The sequence below is a fragment of the Mus musculus genome, chromosome 9, assembly GCF_000001635.26.
Source record: "Mus musculus strain C57BL/6J chromosome 9, GRCm38.p6 C57BL/6J".
In the NCBI taxonomy this organism is placed as follows: Eukaryota; Metazoa; Chordata; class Mammalia; order Rodentia; family Muridae; genus Mus; species Mus musculus.
The window spans coordinates 28,571,169-28,598,272 of NC_000075.6; the positions used below are offsets into that span (position 1 = coordinate 28,571,169).

General features: G+C 40.4%; 1 protein-coding gene across 8 annotated transcripts in view; it reads left to right on the forward strand.

Annotated features, from left to right (window-relative positions):
- The window catches only part of Opcml (opioid binding protein/cell adhesion molecule-like), a 1,134,695-nt gene that overhangs the window by 780,453 nt on the left and 327,138 nt on the right, over nucleotides 1-27,104 (forward strand). The window lies entirely within an intron of this gene.

The following is a 27,104-nucleotide window of genomic DNA, read 5'->3' on the forward strand; positions in this document are numbered from 1 at the left end:
AGCTTTGTTGGTTAAGTGCCACTCTCTTCTGAGATGGATATCTCCCAAGACCCTGATAGTTTTGAAATATGCTCTAAATAACCTCTTTTTCCATGTCAACACAGGGATCAGTGGAGAAAGGTTATTTTCAGTTGCCTTCAAGGTTAAAGTTGGTTACTCTTCCAGATGGCAATTCTCTGGTTCTTGGGATTATGATACTGAGCCTCCCTGTGATCAGGACTCCTTGTACCAAGGATATCAAGAAGTGGCAGCTAGCCACAATGAAGACATGTAGAGATTAAAGGGTTAAGTCTAGACATATTGTCTATCACAATCCTGCTATGGTAACTCTAGGAAAAACAAGTTCACTGTCAGGAAGTCTCATCATCTCCATTTCCTGTTGCATCGGTCATTCATCTCCTAAGTCCTTCTATCCTCTTCTTCTCTGTGTGTCTTTCCTTGTTATTGTCATTTCCACAGACTTATTTATGTAGTGGCAGACCCTACTTGAGCTGCCACAGGGTATAGTAATTTCCTTGGAACTGCTTTCAAAATGGCCACATTGGCAACTGGTACAAGAGAACCTGGCTTAAAATGAAAAGAGTGAGCTCTCTGCATTAGCTTAATGTTAGAACCTGCAGCTTTGTGAGCTCAAGCTCAGCTCCCCTTGCAGGAAAGCAGGCGTGGCTTGTCATTTCTGAGGGTGGGGCAAACAGGCAAATGGAACCCCAGCCGTACTTTGACTGCTAAATCAAGGTCATGTGCTTGCTCAGTGTTGGATACACACATAGTGCACATGCTGGTGTTTTCATTAATTTTCCAATCCCAGTTACACATTGAGGATTTATATTTCAAATTCACACTTTTTAACACCCACAGGAAAGATCTTGAGGTGCAGCAGGCAGTGATTTTGTTTGTATGTGTTTGTCTGTTTTGGTTTGCATTTAACATTTGGAAGGTGGATTCCACTATGAGAGAGGAAGCCTGTGGTAAAGGAAATGTATTTCTCTTGGGTTTCTGGGGATCTAGCATTAAATGGTCATACATTGTGACTCTAATCAAAAACTGTGAAAATGCCTAGATAGTTCCCCATTCAGTACATTTATCACATCTTTTTCTGTAGACCCCAATAACACTGGGCGAAGCTCTCCCCACACCCATCTCCAGTGCGATAACAGCTGCCACAAACCCACTCAGCAAAACAGCCTGGCCCCTCAAGGGAGCACTTTTGGTGTTGACCTTAAAGAGCAACTCCAGTCAGGAATAAAGAGGCTCAATTGTTCATAAACCCGACATTTATTACTCGGAGATTCTTTCTCCACAGCACAAGCCGCTCTTTACAATTTTATCAAATAAAATGCTGCTTTCATTGCTGCCCCACTTTCTCCATTGGCTGCTCCCTGCTGCCCCCACATGTGGGCTTGGCATGGCTCAGCAGTGAAAAACCTAGGGCCATCACTCAGAAAGGCAGGACTCCTGAGTAAGGGCCAGGCAGATGTCCAGAGCAGGTGTGTGCTCCGGTTTTCTTCTTTTATTTATGAGGCAGTTGTTGAAGGAGAAGGTAAATAATCGTGGCTTCCCATTTTAAAAGGCATTGGCTTGCGTTGGCATTTTCTCGGTTGCCAGGTTAAAGCAGAATGCAGAATAAATCTAGCACTAGCATTCTAAGATCCAAAATGGTTAACCAATCATAGCAACTCAGTAGTTGCCTCTCTTCTAAAAGGATGATCAGACGGAGGCAGTATACATGTGCATAGCTCTCTGCTTTTAATTTGCAAGCCCTCTAACATGAAAACCCCCAGTGCCTCCCTCCACCTTGCTTCCACAGAGCCCAGTTTGAAGAATGGATAGCTGACTTGCCATGTCACATTTGTTTGATATTATATAGAGAGAGACTTCCAGGTGCATCCTTCTCAAGTTCTGAATCATAGATGGTCTTTAGGACTCTTAAATAACTTCAAGAGAGGAGAGTATAGTTACAAAATAATAATAATAATAATAATAATAAATAATAATAATAATAATAATATAAAAATATAATAAAAGTCCATACATAGACTTCAATAGAATGTGCTGCTAATTTGTTATAGGGAAAAAAAACCACATCAGTGATGCTTTGTGAACAGTGAGAGGTATGAGAGGTACTGTAAATAGATCCAAACCTATAATATACATTCATTTGACTGCCTTGAAAGAGAGCCTTTTCTTTGTGAATGGGTCACCTGCCTAGAAATTGGTATCTTTTAATATAGCCAAAACTCAGTACTTGTCACTGATGAAGTCTAATTTGGATTTCATTAAAGTCAGTCACAGGGGTGAAGGTTCTTAATTATGAAGCAACATAAATATAAAATGTTTCTAGAGTTCTATGATTTCTTTCTCTACTTCATTTTTTCCCATTCCTAGTAAAACTTCAGGTCCCCCTTTTCAGTCTTATTCTTCTTAGTTTCCCAAGAAACAGAAACTATCCTTTCTTACACATATTATGTCCTTCCGTGAGGGGTTTGAGTAAATACATAACTAAAGGAGACAGTGTGCCTCCTAACATTAGACATGGGGAAAGTTGAAATGGACTCTGAGTAAGCATATGGCTCCATTCATAAATGCCTTGGAGACTGAGTAGACCATGACTGCATGACTGACAGGGCAAGCACAGAGTACCAGGTAACTGGGCACGTCAATCAAGGGGAAGGCAAGCAGAAATCAATCAAGAGAGCTGTTAAAGCATGCTTAACTTAGAATCAGGCTTTCTGAATTCATGTGCTAATATTAGCTCTTGACCTCTGACAAATCTCACAACTTATTGGCTCTTTCATTTATTCATGTGGAAAATGAGGGCCTGCCTAACTAACCTGCACAATCTCACACTTGCACACCACTTGGGACCCTTTAAAAAGATCACGTGAACTAATATGTATGCTTGTCCTGCTAGCCATAGACAGTCTGAAAATATATACTTCTTGTCAACTTTTCACTTTGACATAGTTTCATATACATTAAAAAAGAAAATTGTGGGTGTATCCCAGATCCACTTATAAGGCTGATCGAGTATTATCGTCTCTGTGGATGGAGAGATGGATGAATGGATAAGTAGATGGATAGATAGATATTGATCAAACATGTCGCACGTGTAGTAATCAAAATTCTTCTGGCCACAATCTTAGATTTAGCTGAAGACATTGTGCCCTTTCTCTCAATATTCAGTGTTGATTTCCTAACAGCAAACTATTCTCTTACAATTATAAAAAAAATCACACTATTTAATCTTGATATAATATTATCGCTTAATACACAGTTGTCATTAGAAAATTTTCAACATGATTGTTCTTTATAACATTCTGTGGCATTCTGAATCTGGTATAGAATCACACTGTCCCTTCACAGCTACCACAGCTCTTTAGTCTCCTACCTCCCCCCCCCCCCATATTACTGTCTGAATTTTCCAAATATTTACATACTGAAAGCCTAATCCTCAATATTAGGGTATTAAGATGTGTGGCCTTTGGAATATTATTAGGTCATAAGGGCAGAACCTGGGTGATGGGATTAGTGCTTGATATGATGGAGTAGTGAGGGATGTCATTGCATTTCATGGAATTAGAAAACGATGTACTGCTGTGTCCTTAGGTCTGGATTCAAGCTAGTCATTTTGTGGCACAAATCAGTGTTGAGTCCTTTGTGGTGCATTGTACCACAAGGCACAGGTCTGTTTGTCTCCTGATTGTTGATGCTATCAGAAACCTAAGATGTCCAACCATGATTCTCCATTGTGTTGATACTACTTTTCTATTGGAACAAGTAAGTACTTTCCTAAAATATATTTTGAGACTATGTAAATAATTTGCCTATGTCAAGTTTTTACCCACAGGTTTTAGCATCCATTGATGATTTGTATGTTCCCTGTTAGTAAACTCTGAAGTGTAAAAATAACCGTCATTACAAAGGTGAGTGGACAGAATTGATCTGGCGAGATGCTCTAGGGAAGGGGCTTGGGGAACAACTGAAAACTGGAAGCCATTCCTCTCGCCAGCCTTTCTTTGGCCATAGGCTTGGACTGAGAAAATTGTAATTGTGGTTGACCTAGAAAATGAGGGAGTGCATGATGCTCTATGTTAAGTACCTCCCTTTGATGTCCCTTCTACCAGTCACTGCTTTTGTTTGTCAGTCTATACAGCCTCAATGACCGCCCTTCTGCTTATCACAGCTATTATCTACCCATCCAGAAACTGCATGTTCAACCTGCTGGAACTTCTTCCCTGTGTTTCTTTACTCTACCTGCCTGGGAAGTATTATCTCCAGACACTGATGACACCATTGACTAACTGCATGCCTCTACACGGCAGACTTCTCCATACAGGCAGTGCATTCTTCAGATGAGTGATGTGGTACAGCTTAATCTCCTAAGTATATTCTCCCCATCTAGCAATTTGGGGCTGTGAATATTGACTCTGTAGGATTATTGGAAACTGGAAACCAATGATACATTAAAAGCCCTTCTCAAGTAGTAAGTGTTCAGGAAACATGTGAATTCTCCCTCTACTCCAGAGTTCCAGGGTTCTGCTTCATTTAGCAGAATAAAAGGTTGATTGCCATACATATTTTCTCTCTTTAATTTCTCACTCCCCTTGATAGGGCAAGGAAGACTTACTGATCACTGAGGCCACATTCCCAGGCCACATTGAGTTCAATTCCTAGCAACCACATGGTGGCTTAAATCCATCTGTAATGGGATCTGATGCCCTCTTCTGGTGTGTCTGAAGATAGCTACAGTGTTTTCGTTCATATACATAAATAAATGTTTCTTTAAAAGGCCAGGCAGTGGTGGCCCAATCCTTTAATCCTAGCACTTGGGAGGCAGAGGCAGGCAGATTTCTGAATTTGAGGCCAGCCTGGTGTATAGATTGAGTTATAGAACAGCCAGTGCTACACAGAGAAACCCTGTCTCAGAAGAACCAAAACCTAAAAATTATAATAATAATAATGATAATAATAATAATAATAAGTAAAAAAAAAAGAAAGAAAGGCAATTAAGTTTAAAGGAGGCCTGGTCTGTCCCCCAAGTCTGCCAAGTCCACACGGTGTCAATGTAACATACCCTGATCTAGAAAGGCTTCTTCAAGGCCACACATTTGGGCTGGGCTTTAGGTCATCCGTACCCTCATGGGATCCATAGAGATGTTTAATCTTGTTCTTCCCATTGCACTTGGGGGTCCTTCAGAATGCAGTCACATGGTACTTGTCATTGGTGTTGCCAATGCCATCTCTCCCCACAGAAGGTCACAGAAACTGAATAGGATGAAGATAGGAGGAAGCCCAAGGTTCATCTCCAAGGGTAATGGCCACAGCTGTCACTCTCTTTTGATCTTCCTCCCCATTATGTTTCTGCTCTTCTGTGTGACTGGAAGAAGAGGCAGGATATAAGTGAAAAGTAAAAGAAAACACAGCCTATGGTATAATTATTAGTGAATGATAAAAGAGTATTATTCAAAATGTTTCCCAAGGGAGGGATGTTTATGAAACTGTGAATCATAAGGTCAGAGTTTTAGTGCCAGCACCTCTAATCCCAGTGCTCCTAAGGAAAGAAAAGAAGTAGAGACAGAGACTTCATCAAAGTTTATGGGCCAGGTAACCTGAAATATGCAGAGGATAAACAAAAGAGACCTTATCTCAAACAATGTAGGAGGCCAAGACTGTCATCCAAGGTTGTCCTCTGACCTCCACATGTATACCATGGCAATCACACTACCATACTTCCACATTTAAATTCCACATACATAAATGCATACACACACACACACATATATGTACACACAAGTAGATAGACACACACACAAAGAATAGCAAGGACACATTCAAATCACAGGGCCAGCTTGATGGGCAATAAAATCTAAGGCAAATAGAGTTCAAACAATTTAAAATATTTATAATATATTGCATAAAATAAAATGTTATATTTTATGCATAAACAAATATCTGACATACAAGAAAAATATCTAAACAAGTATTGAAAAAAGAGAAGCACTTTCTTACAGAAATATATCAAAAACTGACATGGAGGGAACGGTGGATTTAGGAAAACAAAACTCAGCACATTATAATCAGCTAAAGCCCAAGTCTTTCGGGACTGGAAGGTGGTGGACTTCATTTTCACAGGCTTATTTATTAGCATTGAAATCGTGTGTTTCAGAGCATAAATACATTATCTCTATGGTATGATGAGAAATCCACAGGGCAGAGAAAGAAATGGCTGAGTCAGAGTCAAAGGATGCCTAACTAAGCATCCAAGTTTTGGGGAATGACAGAGAGACCCATTAGTTAACAAGGTAGTGCTGTGTTAACACAACTAATGACATGATGGCAAAGCTTTGCCACCTAGAAACTGAGGCATTCAAGCAGTGTGGTATGCTCTCTTCCTTCTTCTGTTGCTTGTTTTTCTTTCTAGATAAACATCATTTGCTCCTCTAAGCAGCATATGTGATCACTATGTGCCTCACAGATAATATCTCCCTGCACAGGCCTGCATCTAACTCTCGTGGAATTCTCACTTAAAAGAAATTTTTGATGATCAGAAGCTACAGAAAATAGTGGGAATAGTGACAATTTTCAAGTTGGGCAAATGTGGGTGTAAGTCAGACTCTACTACGTACTTGTTGACAAGCTTAGGGAATTCTTAGGAACTCTGGCTCTCAAGTTCCTTTCTTACAAGAGAAAACTAGCAATTGCCTTGTGATGTGGTTGAGTAGGTTCAGTCAAAGAACAGATATGAAACCTGGAGAAAGGATACAGAGTGACTTATTTAGGGATACTCTGGAATTTAGTTATCTTAATCACCATGGAAATTATATTTTCAACTGCTGAGGAATCTTTTCAGAGGTATGTTCTTATTTAACTTTTAGGTGCATATACAGATTTGTATATCATTTAGTACTTTTAGTTGTATATACAGATGTGTGTATTTTTAGTTTTGGGGATAGCAGGCACAATAGCATGTGTATAAAACACAGAAAACAAAGGGTTTAAAAGTTACTGAGTTAGTCTAATTGGTGCTTTGTTGACTATGAAGTGTTGAACCCAGCCAACATCATGGTGATGCTGAAGATAGATGCTGATGGTAGTGGGGACCATGATGCCAATGACTATGATCATCGCAGTTCTGCTGATGTTATGATAATGATAATTATCATAGTGATGCTGGTGACAATAATGTCATTGGTGATAGTGATCATGGTGATGGTAACAATGATGATGGTGATATGTCATGACAATGATAGGGATACTGATGGCGATAATGGTGGTGGTCACAATGAGAGAACATGGTGGTGATGTTGACATTATTTTTGTAAGAAGAAACATAATCCTCAGAATGCATATGGTTATTGTTTATCACTTTTATCATGGTGGACAAAAGCTGTATGTCAGCATTAAAATATTTTGGTATTCCATTGCAGACTCCTTAGTCTTTTCTCTCTTTATAATTAATTCTTTACTAGATTCTTCTTACAATTACCCTAGTCACTGCTTTAATATTGAGAACAACAGATTCCTTCAAAACCTGTATATGAAGCTACATATATTTATACCTATAATTGATAGTATCTTCTGCCTGTACTATCAGTTAGCTGAAATCATCTGTGATCTGAAGAACATTAAATGGGAAATTCCAAAAACAAAAAAAACAGTTGTGAATTGTATATTGTTCCCTGTGTGTAAAAATGTTGAGCTGTCCTGCTTTGACCCCCTTGGGATATGAGTCATCCCTTTGCCCAGAGTATCCTGCCCATTAGTCACTTAGTAGCTATTTCAGTTAGCAGATTAACTCCCAGGGCCACAGTGTCATTGCCTAAGTAGCCCTGATTTTATTTATTTATGGTACCAAGTTGTAAGAGGAGTGATGCTGGCAATTTTATTGCAGTGTATAATTAATTATAGTTTTATTATTGTTCTCCTTCATTATTAGTCATTGTTAATCTTTACTGTGCCTAACATATGAATTGTTCTTTATCACAAGAATGTATGTATATGATTATATATAATGTATGAAGGATTCAGTGCTGTCTAAAATTAAAGGTATCTATTGGGAATCTTAGAATACATCCCTCATAGATAAGGGAGGGCTACTATATATGTAGTCAGAACTACTAGTGCTCTATATTTGTAATTTCTACAACTGACCCATAAAGTCATCACCACCTTGCTCATGAGGATAGGGTATGTGTCACATTTGGAGTGGATCTAATGATTGAAAATAGCCTTCCCCAAGGGGTTTTTTCATTTACAGGATATTAAGTTCATGTCTTCACCTGCATTTATCTCACATCTGGTAAGGTGTCCTTTTGCATGCTCTTAGCCACCTGCAGTGTGGCATGGCTGTATCCAAGGCCACTTCACTTTATTATGGTGAGACATTCCTCATCAACATCAGCAATATCCTCTGGGGCTGGAGGGAATGCTGAAAACCAGCAAGTCATTTTATCTAAATTATAATTTTATTATTGGTTGTGTTATCCTATTCTGTGCCCTAGGACCAAACAAGAAGCCAAACAACTGAACTAGAATGAGGAGAGGTAGATGATCTATGATTTACTTAAGAAATGAATCTATGAACTATACAAATCATTCTACCCTTTAGAACAGGGTCCCTTAAACTCATCCACTGTGATGCTGTTAGCCTTTTAAATGACCCCAGTGTATTAGTCAGTGCTCTCTAGGAGTACGGATTTGAGATATACAGATACACATTAAGTCAGCTTTAAAAACTAACAACAGCAGGATCACACCTGAGAGCTAAGAACCTCATAGTTCATTGATCCTTGGAGCTGGAAGCTCAGCAGTTGGGTAGTCACACATTGTCTTGTCTTTCACTGGGGAAAAGGAGATGTTGCTCACAATGTTGGTAGTTGCTTAAACCACAAGGTCGAGTGTAAGTAGTCCCAGTCTGGTACTGGAAACCCAGAAGTTCCCTGGGAGCTGTTGATCCCTAGACTATAATGAAGGCTGGGAAATGCTGGTTCTCTCTATTAAATGTAAGCTCCTATTGTGGTGAGGGTTCTTGGTTGTCAACTTCACTACATCTGAAACTAAAACTCAAAAGTGGAGGACACATCTGTGAGGGATTTTGTTTGTGTGTTTATGTGTGTGTGTGTGTGTGTGTGTGTGTGTGTGTGTGTGTGCATGTGTGTGTGTGTGTGTGTGTGTGTGTGTGTGTGTGCATGTGTGTGTGTGTGTGTGTGTGTGTGTGTGTGTTTAATTTGAAGTAGGAAGATCAACTTCTAATCTTGATCTTTGAATTAAGAAGACATTACTTTAATCCATACATTTCAAGCTAGAAAAGACAAGCCTTTATCCTGGATCTTGGAGTGGGAAAGGGCACCCTCAATCCAGGGCACACCTTCTGTTGGAAGTCTATCTGAAGACATGAAAGAGGAAGCTTTTGCTCATTTCCAGCTTGCCCTCACCTGGCTGGCATGCCTAGCCCTTCACTGAAGTTAGAGCCTGCTTCTTTGTAATTGCAGCATACTGAAGAACAGCTGAGATAGTCAGCCTTGTGAATAAGCAATTACTGGATTCTTGGACTTTTATTTTTAGCCGGTCATTGTTGAATTAGCTGAACCACTGCCTATAAGTAATTCTAATAAATCTAGATAGATAGTTAGGTAGGTAGATAGATAGATAGATAGATAGATAGATAGATAGATAGATAATTCTTTAAGCTCTCTTACTCTAGAAAACCCTGACTAATACCATATGAATATCAAAACAATTTGCATACATTCAGCATAATATGGTACCAAAAGGAAAAATAAATAATTTTCAAAGGAGAAAAAAACAAAAGTAGAAAACAAGGCCATAGCACTGAACAATTATACTGAAGCAGTCAGGGCATATAGATATACATAATGAGTACGGAAATTCAATATTTACTGATAATAAATCACCAAGAAATTTATGTAAAAGAAATTTCTTTGGTGCACATGCAAATTTCCTGTTTATTAAAGATGAAAGCATGGTTGTATACAACTGAGACGGTTATGCTTGCTTATTTTTACATAAAAATAAATCTTTGAGCTGTGAAGATGGCTCAAAGCCCAGCATCCCGAGTTCAGATCATCAAAACCCGCATAAAAGCACAATGCAGTTGAAAAGGTGCCTGTAAGACCAAGGTACCTTTACTAGGAGATGAGAGGCTGAGACAGGAGAATCTCTAAACATCTGTGGGCTGGCTAGCTTAGACAATAAATTAACAGGAAAAAATTCTTGTCTCAAACAAGATAAAGGGCAAGAACTGACGCCTAAGGCTGTCCTCTGACCTTCACGTGTTCCTTCATATGAGGTTGTCATGTGCCATGCTATGTCTGTTATATGCCTGCATTCAGACAACAAATTCAATATGAGCTGGAAATTTAATAATGTAGGACATAGGGAATCTTTAACTGTGTTCAGAGTTGATTAATACATTGATTTTATAACCATCAGTATTGAGACTGCTGCTTTCACACAAAAGTTACAAACTGGCAGAAATGTGTTTAGGGCCATTTCAGAAATTGTTGGAAATTCTGTTCTAATCCCAAGTCCAAATTCACTAAATGGTTTTTTAAATTAAATTTTAGTCAGCAACTGAAAAACAATCATTTTGAAAATCAAACATTCTCACATAATGCAACACAAAGATATACTAATTTGATACATGCTGGGGGCGGATGGTAGGATATTAATATGTCTTCATTTTATATAATAAAATCGTTGTTTTTATAAGAGCAGGAAAAATGTAGGTACAATAAAAATCACTGTAGTTCATAGCATGCAATAGTCTTGAACCTGAGCCAAGGTGTTTTAGGCAGCATTAGCTAATTTTGGGCAGCATACAGATGCCATGCACACACAGGGCTAAGAATGCGTGGATACACAGGACCACAGCTGAAGCAAAGGATGGCACCTGGGTGACCACTGGCAGAAACACTTTGGCTTCATTCCAAGTCTGACTTTGTATTAACATTTGTTCACTATAGGTTCAGAAACCTTTTACCAATGTTAACTTTTCCTATGTCCCACATTTAATTATATATGGAGTCACACCCACAGTTAAGGAAGCTAGGACTTATAATATATTTGCAGTAGATTAATACCCTAACTTTAAAAACAAGACATAGCAACCCTAAAAGCTTTACTGAAAACTACATTTATTTTAAAATGATTCATTTATTTTTATTTTATGAGTATAAGTATTTTGTGTATATATACACATATATATGCGTGTGATAGATATTTCACGTTAATATATACTTATGTATTTAAATATAATATTATATATACTCTCATGGTGCCCATATAGGCCTAAAGAGGGCTCTGAATTTTCTGCAACTGCAGATACAAATGGTTGTGCGCTGCCATGTGGATATTAGAAATAGAACTCAGGTCCTCTGCGAGAGCTATGAGTGCTCTTAACTTGTGAGCCATATCTCCTCTTGTCACTATGCTCCCAACTCACTTTTTAAAAAGTCTCAAATTACATAAAAAAATGTACAAAATATATTATTAAATAACTTAATGAGGTTTAAGGTTGAGCAAAGGCAGCTGTAAAATATGGTTTGGGAAACTGAAGAATACTGAGTTATGTTGTAGTTTTCATGTAAAACGCTCCACAGAGGCTCATGTATCCAAACACTTGATACACACTCGTGATGAAGTTTTGAGAAATTGTAGAAACTTTAGTAGATGGGGAGTGGTTAGAGGAAGGGGGTTGCTGGAGGGATGGGCCTTGAGGGATACAGCCTGCTCCATTTATGGGTTGGAATCTTTCTGTTTCTTGATCTATTGAGAGGTGAACAGGTTGCTGCTCACTCCTGTCACCACGGAGCTACTTCAGCCACCATGCCTCACCAGATATGGTTGTCTGTGAGCTCTGAACCAGAAGCCAAATTAACCCTCTCCTTACTTGTAGTATTTTTTTCATGTGATCTGACAGCAATGAAAAGAAAAACAAAAACAAACAAACCTTAACTTGGTACCTGAAGTGGGGTTTCTGCTGTTGAAAACATGGCTTAGAGTCCATACGTTTTGACACATGTGTTTCAAACTAAAGTTTCCTTGGAGTTTCAAATGAAAGAAATGTTCAAGTACTGTATGAGTAGCTTAATGAGCTATCATATTAGGGGCTCAACAGACCAAAATGCTTGACAGAAAAGGACAGTGAAGTCCACGTTCAGGAGCTTTCACAGTTGAATAGAGGATCTATTAGGAATCTGGATAGAGACCATTCACATGCTGTTTGTACTCTATTTATGTCTTAAAATATGAATGAGACTAAATTTAAAAGTTATAATCTAATTAATCTGGTGGACGAAAATGTAAGATAGTATAACATTCAGCCTAAAGTATGGTGGTTGCTGAATGCTTTTGATGAGGTTTACCATGAGAATTCAAATAAAAAACCTGAAACAAAAAAAAATGTGAGAAGGGTATAAAATGTATTTTAAATTACATAACAGACAGACAAGTTGGGTACAGTCAATATACCTATAACTGTTATAAAGATTGTTGTAATTAAAATGAAATCGAGGCTTTTACTGAGACAGATCCAAAGTGTATTGAAAGCAAGACTCTGCCCTTGAAAGCTCTAGACTATTACAATACAAATTCATTTCAAAAAAGAAAGTTTCATCTGAGAGGAGTATACTGACACAAATGAGTACCTGAGTAGAGAGAGACGCTGCAGATATACATTGAACCAACAGGTCTGCTTAGGGAAATGTGCTCTTAGGCTTAGCTGTATACTTACCCAGAGGTTGCTTCAGTCATGGTTCAAGGAGGCCTGGCTACTACATAATCTAGCAGGAGAATTCAAAATTGCACATATTGTGGTGATTTTGTAGATACAAAAAAATGGAAGAGTTACACATTGAAGTTTGCATTAAGGTTCCTGAAGAAAGTCAGTGAAGTCAGGCAATGTGCAAAAGGGTCAGAATATCATTGTGAAATAAGTGCCCAAGCAAACAATACTGAAGCCACCAAAGTAATGAAGCCTGACTTGCCTCAAGTCTCAAAAAAGACTTTGGATACTGGAGCCATATTGAGACTATTAAAATAGACTGGTGACTTTTGAAGTCGGACTAAGACATTTTACAGTATACATTGGCCATGTACGCACAACATGGTCATAGGCTGACATAGAAGCTGGCTCTACTATTGTGATGAACTGACATAGTAATAGTAGTAAAGTAACTCCCGAAGACTTAGTGTTATACCCACAGATTAGTGTATTTCAATGCTTATCAGAGAAGCTTCTTCTTATTGCTGATGCCATTACCACAGAGAGGCACAAGTAGTCAATTGTATAGAGTAAAAGAATGCATAGTTAAGCACTGAATGGGACTTCTACAGCACAGCATGTCAATATTCCCAAAGCTCTGGGACCATCAAGGGAGATTAGACAGAAAGATCATAAGAGCCAGAGAGAGTGGATGACCACCAGTTATAAGAGTATATAGGTAGCATTAAAGGACTTCCAAGGGCTTAAAAGGATAGAGACACAAAATTAAATGAATATGCAATGGGGAGTCACTCTAAGAGGAAATGGGAGACAAGGATAAATATAGTCAAAATAAAACATATAAAATTCTCAAAATAAATAAATAATAAATTAAAAAACACAGGAAAATGGGATAAAATATTGAGGGTGGAAGCCAAAAGGCAACAATAGGGTGGGAATCATCAAAATGTATTTTATGCCTATTTGAAATTCTTAACAATAAAAATGTTTTAATATATAAAAAGCTGGTCATGGACACACATAGAAGAAGCATGCCTGCCATGTGGACCTCACTTAGCAGGAGCCACTACAATGTGCAAGTATGTGGTGGGAAGATGGCAGAGAAAGAAAAGCCGGCCCCTCCCTTCATTCGCTGCTGTCCAGTAGAGCTGGCCCTGGTGGTGGAGATATGGGTGAGCTATCCCTTGTGCAAGAGAGCAGGAGAAATGTCCCTGCCCCTTGCTGAATATAGCATTGGTTGAGGTAGCTAAGACAATGCTGGAGAGCTGGCTCTGGGAGTGAGTATGGGAGAGCTAGCAGACTGACCAACTCAGCTACCATCCAGGCCCAGATTCAGGGCTTTGAATTGGCCCACCCCAAAATCTACTTCATCTACGAACTGCTGGAGTACATAAAGGGGCCGATCCTCAGACCCAAAGTTTCAGAATCTCTGTGGCACAAGGCAATAAAAGAATGTCCAAGACCGGTCCTAGTGAGGTTCTTGTATTGGTAGTGTAGCAAACACCAGAGGCCTCAAACCAAACCAATGATTCATTTACAAGTAAAGATGCTTGGACAAAAGGATGTCACATGGTGACACACTGCAGCTTCCATGATGAGAGCTGTTGTGGTTTTGTTTTGTTTTTAATCATAGTTTGGAGGACTTCCAAGGGCAGAGGGCAGATATAAGGGATGGGTCCATGTATTGGGATGCATAATGGCCTTGTTTTGTTTTTTTCTACTTTTTATTGAATCTTTGTGAACTTCACACCATGCATCTGTTTATCTATGTGAACTATTTTAGTTACTTTTCTTCTTGCATAAATAACATGCCTAACAAAAACAGCTTAACTGAGGAAAAGGGGATTTATTTTGGCCCACTGTTGGAGGGCACAGCCTGTGATAATGGCAATGCACAGCAGCTGCTCACATGATATCCACATTGAAGAAACAGAGAGATGAGCGCTATGGTTCAGCTCAGGCTCCTTTTCGATCAGTTGATGATCCTGGTCTCTGGAACAGTGCTGCTCACCTTAGTTAACTCAATCTATACATTCCTTACACACATGGCCAAAGGTTTGTCTCCTAGGTGATGTCAGGTCCTGTCAAACTGGAAGTATCAATCATCACAGAGCATTTTCAGATACTTTAGTAGCATATGAAGCTGTTCAAGGCTTCATTTCACACCCCCACCTGCCTGCCTCTCACCTCCCCAGCCCTAGAACACCATGCATAAGGTTTCAGGGAACCCTCTTTACTCACTGCTTGCTCTTCCGACGCTAGCAGAATCATTTCCTAGGGCTTTGCAGTCTCTTCTTTTTGCAAAGCTCATCATCACACTTCAGTACTCTAATCTGGCATCCACATCCACTCACATTCCCAGCTCAATTCAGGATCACATCAGTTTTGAAGCATTTCTGAGTCTGTTTCTTCCTAGACACCATCCTCCCTCACCGCGGCCTCCCCTCTCCTTCCAACTCATTAGAACATCAGTGCTCCTTGAGTGTAGTTTGCCTCTTTAAACTGTCCTCTAAACAGTGAGATTCTCTAGTGCTGAGAATGACCCCATATTAGTCTTCTTATCCACAGAACGCATCTTTTGTTTTCAGGATCTGGGACTGAAAACGGCTTTCTAGGTGAACTATTTCTAGAAACTGTTTTTCAATGGGGCTGACCTGCTCAGTACACTCAGAGGATCAGGTCTTAGTAGAAACTTGTTTGTAACATGAGTACTTGAAGGCTGATCTTGATTCTAGCTAGCTAGTGGGTCCCTTTCTTTGCTTACTAAACACACACACACACACACACACACACACACACACACACACACAGCAAAAGAACAAAAACGGATGGGCAAAGAAGTGTGATTGCCTTGGAAATCAGGTATAAACAAACAAACAAACAAACAAACAAAAAGGCACCTGAGAGTTAAAAGATTCTTTTTTTCCCATTGTGCTTTTGATATATTTTGACTCAATGGCATAATCTTGGGCTATGACCCATCAAGCCATAGATATTTTTAGTCCTCTGTCCTATGGTTAGTTTTAATTCCTGTGTAGGGAATGTCTCTGATTACATACCAGCTTCTGCCCCAAATAACCTCCACGGAGTCATGTAGCTTATGTCTGCATATTTAGGCAAATATATTTTTTCTCCTTCCCAACTCCCTTTTTATTCTCCCCCTATGGAGTAGGTATAAATTGATAGACATGTATACAGGCATCTAGCTAGCTAAACACTACTTATATATAATAGACACTAAATTTTTATTGGCTAAAAGATGAAATGAATGAGTACAATTATATTTTTAACAGCACTCTCTTAGTATATTGTTCTTGGACTTTGCATCTCATATAACTCAGGAATACATTATGAAAATGAATCAGAATGAGGGAGATACACTTTAAATTAAACGAATTAAAAATGATTATTTAATTGCTCTCTGTGATGAGTGCTCTGAAATAGACATGCAAAGTGCAGGAAGAGTGTATTGGCAGCATCCCTGAGACAGTCTGAAAGCCAGGAAAAGTGTGGCCTGTGGGACAGCCATTAGAAGGTCAGTGAGAGAGGTGAGGGATGACAGGTGGCAGGACTGGAGGACGGCTGGCAAAGGAGAGCCACGTGAGGAGAGGGACCATGCAGTTTATCATATAAACTCATCTCTTCATCCAAACTGAATCTGAGTGCTAATAAATTATTGCACTGGAACCAGAGTCAAGAGTGGATGCAAAGAGCAGGAAGGCCACCACTACAATGGCCCTGCAAAGGGATGATTGGTGGCCATGATTAAAGCAGTGATGAGATGACAGTCAGAAGAGAGAGAGGGGGATAAATCTGACAGAGTTTAGAAGGTGCACTCAACAGGGTAGCCATGAGGCCTAACAGTTGCTCAGCAAGAGGTGTGTCTATCCTTCACATATCCACTTGCATCCCTATGAAGGTTGCCATTGTGATATGGCACAGTTTTGTGTCAGTAACGGGAAAAAAAATGTATCCGGCTCATGGCAAAGCTGATTTTGTTCAAAGCATTAGGACTAACTTCTTTGTTCAGACTTGGAATGGAAGCTAACAAAGCTCCCACTCAACCTCTGGAGGATCAGCGACCACAGATGCTTTCTTTCCTCGAGACCTTGGGGGGGGGGGGTTCCTTCTATGGCACTGAATTGAGTTTCTCTCCAAGGCTCCTCAACAAACAATTTACAGTATAAATATATTTGTTGGCATGCAAATCACTCTGCATTATGAGTCTTGATTAATATTATAATGTGTTGATGAAAGCCTGTAAGTGGTTCTTGGAACTAAGGTTTCAGACAAAGATGTGCTGTTTGGCTGCAGACTGTTTGTTGAATATTAGATTAGGCTTTTTGTTCTCTCTCTCTCTCTCTCTCTCTCTCTCTCTCTCTCTCTCTCCCTCCCCCTCCCCCTCCCCCTCCCCCTCCCCCTCCCCCTCCCCCTCCCCCTCCCCCTCTCCCTCTCCCTCTCCCTCTCCCTCTCCCTCTCCCTCTCCTTCTCCCTCTCCCTCTCCCTCTCATTTTCAGAAGATACTTGGTGTGAGTATTTCAAAGTACACAATTAATACAACCGATCTACCACTCAAATTGTACATAAGCACTGACTCCTGCCATGCTCACTTCAAGCTTGCTTTTGTGCCCACAGTCTGGGGCCTTTGGTTCAGCTATTTAGCCTTTGATTCAGCTATTTAGCCTTTGATTCATTGCAAGAATCCTGTCTCTAGAGAAGTATTATTCTGTAGTATAGTGCAGCTCTTCAATACAGTGTGTGAGTGTGTGTGTGCAAGGGCTGGGGCTGGGGGTTGATTAGTTAGTCCACAGTCAAATCCCCAGTGTGTTCCGCTGGAAGACAGAGATAGTGATCCTGACTTTGATCCTGGTTTTGCTCTGACACATTTAGCAGTAGCAATGTGGATGCACAGACACAGGCCTGCTAGACTTCCCACCTCTGGCAGCCATAGCAATGACTGGCACTTTTTGTTCACACAAGTAGCTGGAGGAACAACAATTGGACAGAGGGCTCACACATCCAGAAGCACCTGGCAATGAGGAGCATCAGACTTTGGACACAGTCTGAGCTTGGTTGTATCAGTTCTGCTATCTAATAGCTGCCTGAGTTAGACTTAGTTATGCAGGGGCCCACGTTTCAGTTTCCCCATTTGGAAAGGAGGGTCAGTAATTCCCATTTCCTGAATTTGAAGGGAGGATTAATCAAGATCTTGCATTTGAAGTGGCTTTCTCCATCACAAGAGAGAAAAGAATAAAAAAGAATGTGCTTGGTAACTGGACTCTTTACTCTGTGCTTTGCCTTGGCCTCAGGTTCACTAATACCATGGCAACAAATTCAGCATTTGAGGGAGTGTCCTAAAGGTGGTAGATTTTGAGATATCTAATGATCTCTGGGAATTACAAACAAAAATTTGTCTTCTACCCACACTGAATCACCTTGTGCAGATAGACACCTGTGTTCTACGTCTTGAACTGCTTTCCTTTGGAGCTGGACCTGGGTCACTCTGGATGCTGTACTCCAACTCCTTCAGCTTTCTGTGTCTGCATTCTAAGGGCCAGAGAACACTGGGAGCTTCTTAGGGACACTGTGATGCTCAACATACTCAACAAGCCATTCAGTGAGAGGACCCAGAGCCAACGAGAATGAAACTGGCAGAGAGGGTAGAAAGATGGAGGAGAGGGTTTTTTTTTGTTGTTGTTGTTAACCGAAGGTACACTGACTTTTCATTCTTTTCTTTTTTTTTTTCTCTTTGTTTTTATTTTTGTTCATTGTTGTTTTTGTTTTTATGGATATTTCCTTACTTTACATTTCAAATGTTTCCCCTTTCCAGGTCTCCCCTTCAGAAACTCCCTATCCTATCCCCCCCCCCCATGCCTCTATGAGGGTGCTCCCTTCCCCACTCCCCCACTCCCTTTTATTCAGGGGAGTGAATGCCAGGGCACACTGACTTTTCAACCAAAGGAACACAGAACCATTGTCAGATTTTGTTCTTATGGCACAGTGTGCCACACCCATTCCCCTGCAAATATCCTTGAAGAATGCCCCTCTCCCATGTCATGTTCTCTAAATAACTTGAGAGTTATTAAAGCTGATGGGTAGATGGTACCATCTGTCCAGAAAACCTCCCATGGTCATTGCTTAGAAAACATATTCTCTTCTAATTAGACAGGTATGGGGTATCCTTGGTGGTAGAAAAAGAGTTCAGTAAATGGAGTCTCTACAGCTTCTAAAAATAACATACTGATTTTGTTCCTAGCTGTGCACTTACTGCATTGTCACATAAAGATGAAGGGATTAAATTTTCTGGTGTATTTTCTTATAAGGACTGAAATCCTATCATAAGTTCCTCATGTGGAGTTCCCACTCCAAATCTCGTCACACAGGTATTTAGGGAGGGTTTCAACATAAACATTTTTCCAGAACAAAAGCTACTGACCCCTAGTAGGTGGCTGTCAGTTTACCCAAATATTCTTTGATGGTAACACCAATGACTTTCACCTTACCAAAAATACAATGATCATAGCACATTTTACTAGTCCTTCAAACTTCTCTCTAGCATCTAGAATGACCTCCTGCTTTTCCTCAGCTAGACTTCCTGATTTCCTTATGTTTAAGCATCAGAATTCTCAGCATTCAGTTCTGATTCTCTTCACTTCTGTGTCTCTGCTGACCCCCTGATTAACTCATCAAATTTCATGACTTTTACCATGTCTGTGTAATGAAGACATCTATATTTTTAAGTTAATCCCACAAATGTCTCCCAAAATCCAAAGTTCTGTGTTCATTTCTGTTTGAATGTCTAAAAGTTTTTTTTCAAGGTTTCCAAACTTGACTTGCCAGTTCTTAACCTCTTGGGTCTCTAGATTGGAATTATCTCTACTACCCACTTGAGTGCACCAACAACATGCTCCTGCTTCAATCTCCCATGTCTCTCTGCTTGACAATTCCATTCTTCTTATTGTTCAGCCATAAAGGAGTTCTACTTTTGACTCTTCCTTCATATTGTGCAGTCTCTATCAATTAAAGCAGTTATAACAGAGAACCATGAAGAAGGTGAGTATAAACAACTGAAATTCATGTCTTACCATTCTGGAGAACAAGATTCTGAGCTAAGGGTATAAGCATATTCCAACTCTGGTGCATGCCTGACTCCAGGTTGCAGCTTTCCGTCTTCTTGTTGAACAAAAGGAGTAAAAGCATAAGGGTGCTCTCTTTCATAAGGGCAGTAATCTCATTCAAGAGGGCCCTAGCCTCTTCATTTAATTGCCTTGCAAAACCCACTGTGTTGTAGAATTTCACTGAATAGATTTGTCTTTGTCTGCTGGAAGACAAATGAGGCAGTCTATAAACTATCCCACATACAACCTAAATTCAACATGTCCTACTCTCCCTCACCTCAGTTACTCTGGTTCAAGTTCTTCTAGCATTTCTTCTGAAGGATGTGATCACTTCTCTCTGTTTTTCCTGCTTCTATTCATAGTTTCCTCCAGCATGCATGCTTATAGCAGAGGAGAAGAGCAACTCTATCAAGTTAGAGAGCAGTTCATTCTAGTTCAAAGATGCCCATTGGGTTTCCTTTTTGTTGTTGTTGCGTTTTTTATTTGTTTGTTTGTTTGTTTTTGTTTTGTTTTGTTATAATGAAGAGTATAGTCCTAGGTTGCAGTGAGTCCTTGCACCGTGCACAATCCTTCCATTGCTGTGATCAACAGATATGACTTCCTGCCTTCATTGCTCTCTTCCCCTTGCTGAGTATTCTACATTTCGCCCAAGCACAGTCACTTCCTCAGCTATGAAGAAAACATATATACATGTTCTTCTTCTAATTTAATTTTTGTATCTATTTCCCAAAGCAGAGAATAAGTTCTGGGAAGCTGGATACATTGCTGCAGCCCTGCTCTCTATATAGCCCTAGAACAGCACTTTACAGAAAGCAGTCAATAAATATGTGTGAAAGGATGGCATGAGAGAAACATACAGAGCACTAGATAGGAATGCATGAAGCCAGCTGGATGCAGGTCCACATGACCGTGTAATATCAACTCAATTCCAACATTGCTTTGTTTAGTGTTTTGTTAATCCCTTTATGTTTCATACACATTCTAAGACCAATCATATGATGCATTCATGGAAGAAACAGTGTTGGGTAGTCTCAAGATAACTATTGTCTTTGATCTGTGTGTGTGTGTGTGTGTGTGTGTGTGTGTGTGTGTGTGTGTGTGTGTGTGTGTTCCAAATACAAAGTTGAAGGATAAAAGAACATATAATATGATAGCCAAAATAGAAGAATCTTTTGGAGTAAGATAAGGTTTGGTGAAAGAAAAAGTATCAGCTCAAGATCCACAAGACCAAGCTCTCAGCACAAAGGAGATTTATTTGTCCCAGATGGACAGAAGGCAGGACAAGGACAGGAGACAAAGGACAAGGGAGAAGGGGACGGGAACAAAGGAGAGGAGAGAAAGGGGATAAGGGAGGGGGTGAGGGGTGTTTGCATCTGAGGGACAAAGAACTGCCTCTAGATAGAAAGAAGACATGGCACACAGGAAAATGGCAGTTTATAAAAGTACAAAGGGAAATCCCGTGTTAGGTCAGGTGTTTAATTTTAATTGGGCAAGTTATTAGGTGAGCCAAAGGGGACTTTTGTTTGCTAGACTTCAATAATTTGATAGTCGGACCTTCATAGCCTCCAGAGAAGGGATTGACCAAATAAGGTAATAAACTTTGAGTGTGCGTGTGTGTGTGTGTGTGGGGGGGGGGGGGGTAGCTCCAGGAATGTAACCTAATGGTGTTTAGCCAGGCAGAGGGAATTGGGGAGAAAAACAATCTCTCAAGATGGCCAGGGTCTCTTCATTTGCTGTAGTATGATGATGCTAAGTCTTGTAAGAATGTGCTTGCTAAACCTATTATATTTCCTTAAATTAATAAAAGAGCACAGTGTTACCACACACAGAGACAGACAGACAGACAGACAGACAGACAGACAGACAGACACACACACACACACACACACACACACACACACACTCATTAACCTGTTGGAAATCTACCTCAGAGGATGAGTTTGTCTTGACGGTGGTGCTAACATCCTTTAGCTCTAGATCAGTGAGAGTGACCTGGTTATCTTTTTATCTCGCATGACTTCAGCTTCTCTTCAGACACCTGTTTTCTGAGGTGGCATTGCCTTTTCTGAGGTGAAAGGCATGCCCTCACTTGCAGGATGGCGGAGGATTGAAGAAGGTCTTCTGGTTTGAGAAAGAGAATCGCATTTTTCCTGGGCTCTCCTCAGGACCCACTGTTTTCTCTGCTGGGACTATTTTTCCTCAGAGTGCTTGAGTAACCAAAAATGCTGTGTGTTGGCATCCTATTTGACAAAGTGACAAATTGCTACAGTCTATGGCCTTTTCTACTAAAATAAATTCCACTGTTAAAGCTTTCAAGAATCAGGCCCATCTCCCTCCTACAGCTCTTTGTCTGTTGTCGTAGTCCCAAAAGACCCTCTCATACTTCCTTGACCAAACTGACTTACATAAACACACATCATTTCCAGGTTATACCTTTTTCCATGAGTCCTTCAGTTCCTAAACTATACTGGCTTCTTTCCTGCCTCAAACACCAACATCCTTCTTGCTCAGTTTTTCCCATTTATCTTCACTTCCTCCTTTGCTCCATGTTCTAAACCATGGAACTTTGAAGCCTAGACATATTTCACGTTTCCATTTCAACAACATTAAATTGTGCCATGACCTAGTAATGATCCTAATTAGGTTCTAACCTGAACATTGCTTACATTATTTTGTTTAATCACCCTAGCCATTTGATGCAGGTCTTTCTGTTGCTACCATCCCATGAATAGGGAAGCAAGGCTCAGAACTTGTTCAAAGCCAGCCAATCAGTGGATGGTGGAGCAACTCATCACCCAAGGCTTTGCTTTTGTCTTTTAAATGTAGTCCATTATCTGAAGCTTGTGTCATTGCTTTTGGAGTATGAAGATTGTTGAGAGACCTCAATACAAACCCTTGAATCCGCTCTAATTGTGAGCTGCTCCATCATTGCAGCAGCATCAGTCAGGATACAGTTAAACTCTAGAACAGGGGCTTTTAGGGATCATATTACTGGGGTGGATAACAAGAGGCTTATTGGATATATTCTTCCTAGGAACCCTGATCCTGACCTCTGGCTTGCTCCATGTATTTGGGCCTTGATAGGCCACACAGGGCAGCAACACAGCCTCCTAGGGGGGGAAAAGACCTTTTATACTTTACAGACACTTGGGTTTGAACCCCAGATCTAAGGCTCTGCTGGACCCTGAACAAATACCAGCTTCTGAAAGATAGAAAGAAGGTGGGAGAGTGGGAAACACAAAAGGTAATGAGAACCCCTCTAGTCACAAAAGTGTGCAGGAGATTAAAAGAGATCACATGTGTGGGACCTTTAACATGGTCCCTGGCATGTGGGTCATGCCTCACACTTGAGCTTGCTTTCTTTACAAAGGTTCTTAAACAGACTCTTCAAGAAAGGTGAAGGAGAGGCCCCAGGTCTGCCCTTTGTTTGCTCAGGCTTTGTCCTGAACGTGATGGGGAGTCCTGTACAACACCATTTTCTCCTTGTATGCTTCCTGGAGTCTGGGAGGCTATGGCTGGCAAGACAAGAAATCTCTCTCTCTCTCTCTCTCTCTCTCTCTCTCTCTCTCTCTCTCTCTCTCTCTCTCTCCCTCAGCCTCCCTCCCCTGCCTCCCCCCCTGCCTCCCCCCCCCCTATATATGTATATTCTCTCTGGAGGAGGTTGGGGAGGCAGAGGAAATAAAAAGGTATTGGCCACTGCTGCTGAGGAGGATTTGGCTCTACCCTTGGCCTACTTAACTGTCACCTCTGTGGAGATTTACTTGAGCATCTGATGGCTGCCAGTATCCCTGTCCTTTGAGTATGTCTGCTTGGATCCCAGGTTTGAAGGCAGGAAGATCCTCATGAAAGCTTCTGTTGCTGCATTTCTCTACTAAGTACAGTTCCACTGCAGTCTCTAGCCCCCCTCGCTGACCCTGAAAGTCTAACCACAATCTCATAGAAGCTGCTTCTACCTAGCATGACACCTTCCTCCTTAATTACCCACAGTTGCACATTCAAGTGCGATGGCTCAGAGATGCTGAAACCTTCATTGCTGAGGAAGTGGTTGGGAAGATGGAGAAAAATCCTCAAGAAAAAGAGAAAGGGGGGGAGAGAGAGAGTGAGAGAGAGAGAGAGAGAGAGAGAGAGAGAGAGAGAGAGAGAGAGCATAAGACCATTGTCCTTTTCTTTTCTGTGCTTTCTTAGAGACAGCACGGCCTTTTGCATCACTTTTAAATGGTTGCTAGGGAAACAGAGCAAGAGAGAGGAGAAAGGTTATATGGATACTGGCTAGAACTAATGTGCTTTTTAAATACATGAACTGACAAGTGCTTAAGACTTCAGAGGTTCTGGGAGCATCTCATTTTCAAAGTTCGCCTTATCAGAGCCTCAAGTACCTCCATCTGATCATTAACAATATTTTAATCGCATACAAACTATAATTCATCTCCATCAAAGACTTGTACTGATGGGTTTTATGAAGCATGGCCTCATCAGTGAACTCTCATTGGGTTCTTGGGATGAGGTGTTTGGCATGCTGGACCACAGGTCCCGAGGCTTTGGCATAAAGGATCTTGATGCTGCAGGTCTCATCCCCAGTTGCCTTTTTTATTTTATTTTTTTGGTAAGTAAATCTGAAATCATTAAACTCAAATGCCATGGGTGCCACTCTGTACTGTAGTGACAACTTTGGAATTTTGGTTTCTTAAAAAAAAAACCCACAGAAATATTATAAGAAAATGTTTTCATTTTAACGCAAGATGTGGGATATTGGGCTGCTTCATGTCGTCCACAGCAGTTGACTATGATTTGCCTTGTGCTCTATTAGGTCCATGATTTTGCTAGTTGCAGATATTTTCTGTGATTGTGTGATGCAGGGAATTCTGGGACTTTCCAGATGATATATAAATGCTAGGGCCCTGAGAGGCAGGGTGGGTTATTGGTTATTGTTTTTTTGTTATTGGTTGTTGTTGGTCAAGTTTTGTTAAGTAGCTCTGTGCAAAGAAGAAGAAAGGAGAAGGAATAGACATCTGGACAGTGAAGACCAAACTTGCTCCAAGAAACTCACTGCCCTTAATCAGTAGGAAGTAGTCTAAAGATAACTTTGCCTTTTGTCTTTTCTGTACTGTTTCCTCTTCTATCATTAGGGGTTAAAAGGCAAGAAAATGGTGGGAAAAAGAAGAACCCACAAATACTCAAAGGGGAGCTATATTGTGTGGTAGAGTTTGGGAGGGGTTCAGATGAGGAAAGCAATTGGTAAACAGACACACATGTACGCAATGGTTCTGAGTATTTTTCCTCGTGTGGTGTGACTCCAAAAGGTACTGTCTGCTTTTCCTTGCATTGAATATTCACTAGGCCCATTGACTTCAGTGAACAATCATGAATATTCATTCAAACTTAGTTCCACTACTGTAGTCTTATGTGAGTACCTGTAGTTATTAATTGCTGGGGAATCTTCCATTTTATATTTTCTGCCTCTGTATTCATTTACTGAATCTGTATTGTAATCATTTGTCAGTGTTTGTTTATTGTCTCCAGTTCTTTAACTCCTCTGTGTTTCAAAGTAGAATCTTGTGTGTGATCTACAGCTCTATGTTGGCTGACTGTTGGTCAATGAAGATCAGACTACTTGGTGCTCATGTAAACCCTTCCTAGGTGCTTATTGCTGTCTCAGTAACAGTCAGACGAAGTCAACATAACAGTTAGCTTTGGGATTCCTATTGATCACTTTCTACCAATGCTCATAGTAGTCAGGCTGCCTCCTTTCATGGGTAGGGGTACCATTGACATTTAGAATGAGCCAAAACACAATTATCAAAAAAAAAGGCTGAATCCTGAAAATATTAGTATGGAGCAGTTTAAGAAACTGAAATTGGCCACTGGATACAAAAACAAAGGTAGTGAAGATGGACATTGGTGAGTGCTGAAAGCTCCAGCCACAGTTCCTGGGTAGGAAAGTGAATAAAAGATGGGTCAGGAGCAATGGGCCAGAAGTGCTGAGCTGGCACATCAAGGGCAAGTGACTTGCCCCATATCAGTAAAGGAACAGCAACAAAAGGACAAATTTTCTGTTACCAAATCTTTTACATCTGTTCTACTTCCTCCACACAAGCCATATTACTTTTAAAATTGCAGTGACTACTAATGCTGGGCAGAATGGACAAATGAGGCTTTGGAGCTGAGAGCAGATGCTAACTCCAAGGGTCTCAGCATGAGGTTATCTGAGCAGGTACATGTGATTCAAAGTGTAATGCCTTGCACGTGATGCAGTGTGTTGAAAAGACCTGTTGTCTAGGAGAACGGTCTTCTCATATTCTCTTGCTCTTAAGAGGGAGCTGCATTTGTTGCAAAATAAAAAAGAATATAGACACTTTGGTCCCAATGCAATTAATTATGGGAAATTTAAATGTGACAATGAGAGGGGAACACAACATAAAGCCATGACTTCAGTGTATGTTCTCTGTTCTGAAGAATGTAGAGAGATATGGAAAGCTACATGCTTGACCAACTCATGTCTTATTCTTGATTCAGATACAGAAATCTGGGTTTTCTTTTAGATTCCCAAACAGAAGTTCTTACTTGCTTTGAGCAAAATCAAGGAGATATGAAGGGCGATTTCTTTTTTTGCAGAATTATTTTCAGGATAGAAAATTTTATGACCTCACTGATTATATTTGTGCATTTGCTAAAAATATTTTCAAACAAAATATCTGTGATTTTTTTTTCTGATCTGTGCCCTGTCTCATAATTTCTCCTTCTTGGAGGGCTTTTGGGGGAGATGTCAAAAGATTAATGAGGAGAGAGTGTTGCTTTGGGATTGAATGTTCCAGTTCCTAGCACATCCCAATGTGGAAATCTAGTGGAGTTGAAATGGGGTGTGCATGTCCTTAATGGTGCTTCCTACTGCCTTTTGATCCTAAATCTTAAGTATGTGCCATTTACCATATGGCTCTGTGGCTGGAAGTAATAACCACTAATGTCAAGCAGAGAAGAGGGGGCGATCCAACAACAAGGTCTTGGCTCAGCTTACCAATTCCTGAATGTAACGCGAAAGAAAACCTACTCAAGTGCAAGGCATTTTAACATACCAGAACCTGCCTACTGGGCCCTAGATCCATCATCTGACCAGTCCTGTTGATGACTCCACTTGTCTCTACAGTAGCAAGGATGAGAAGGGAGTTTAAGGCAGAATGCAAATGTAGAGAGAACATTTACTGTGCACCATGATTGTTTACTTACAAGTCTGCCCTAACCTGTTC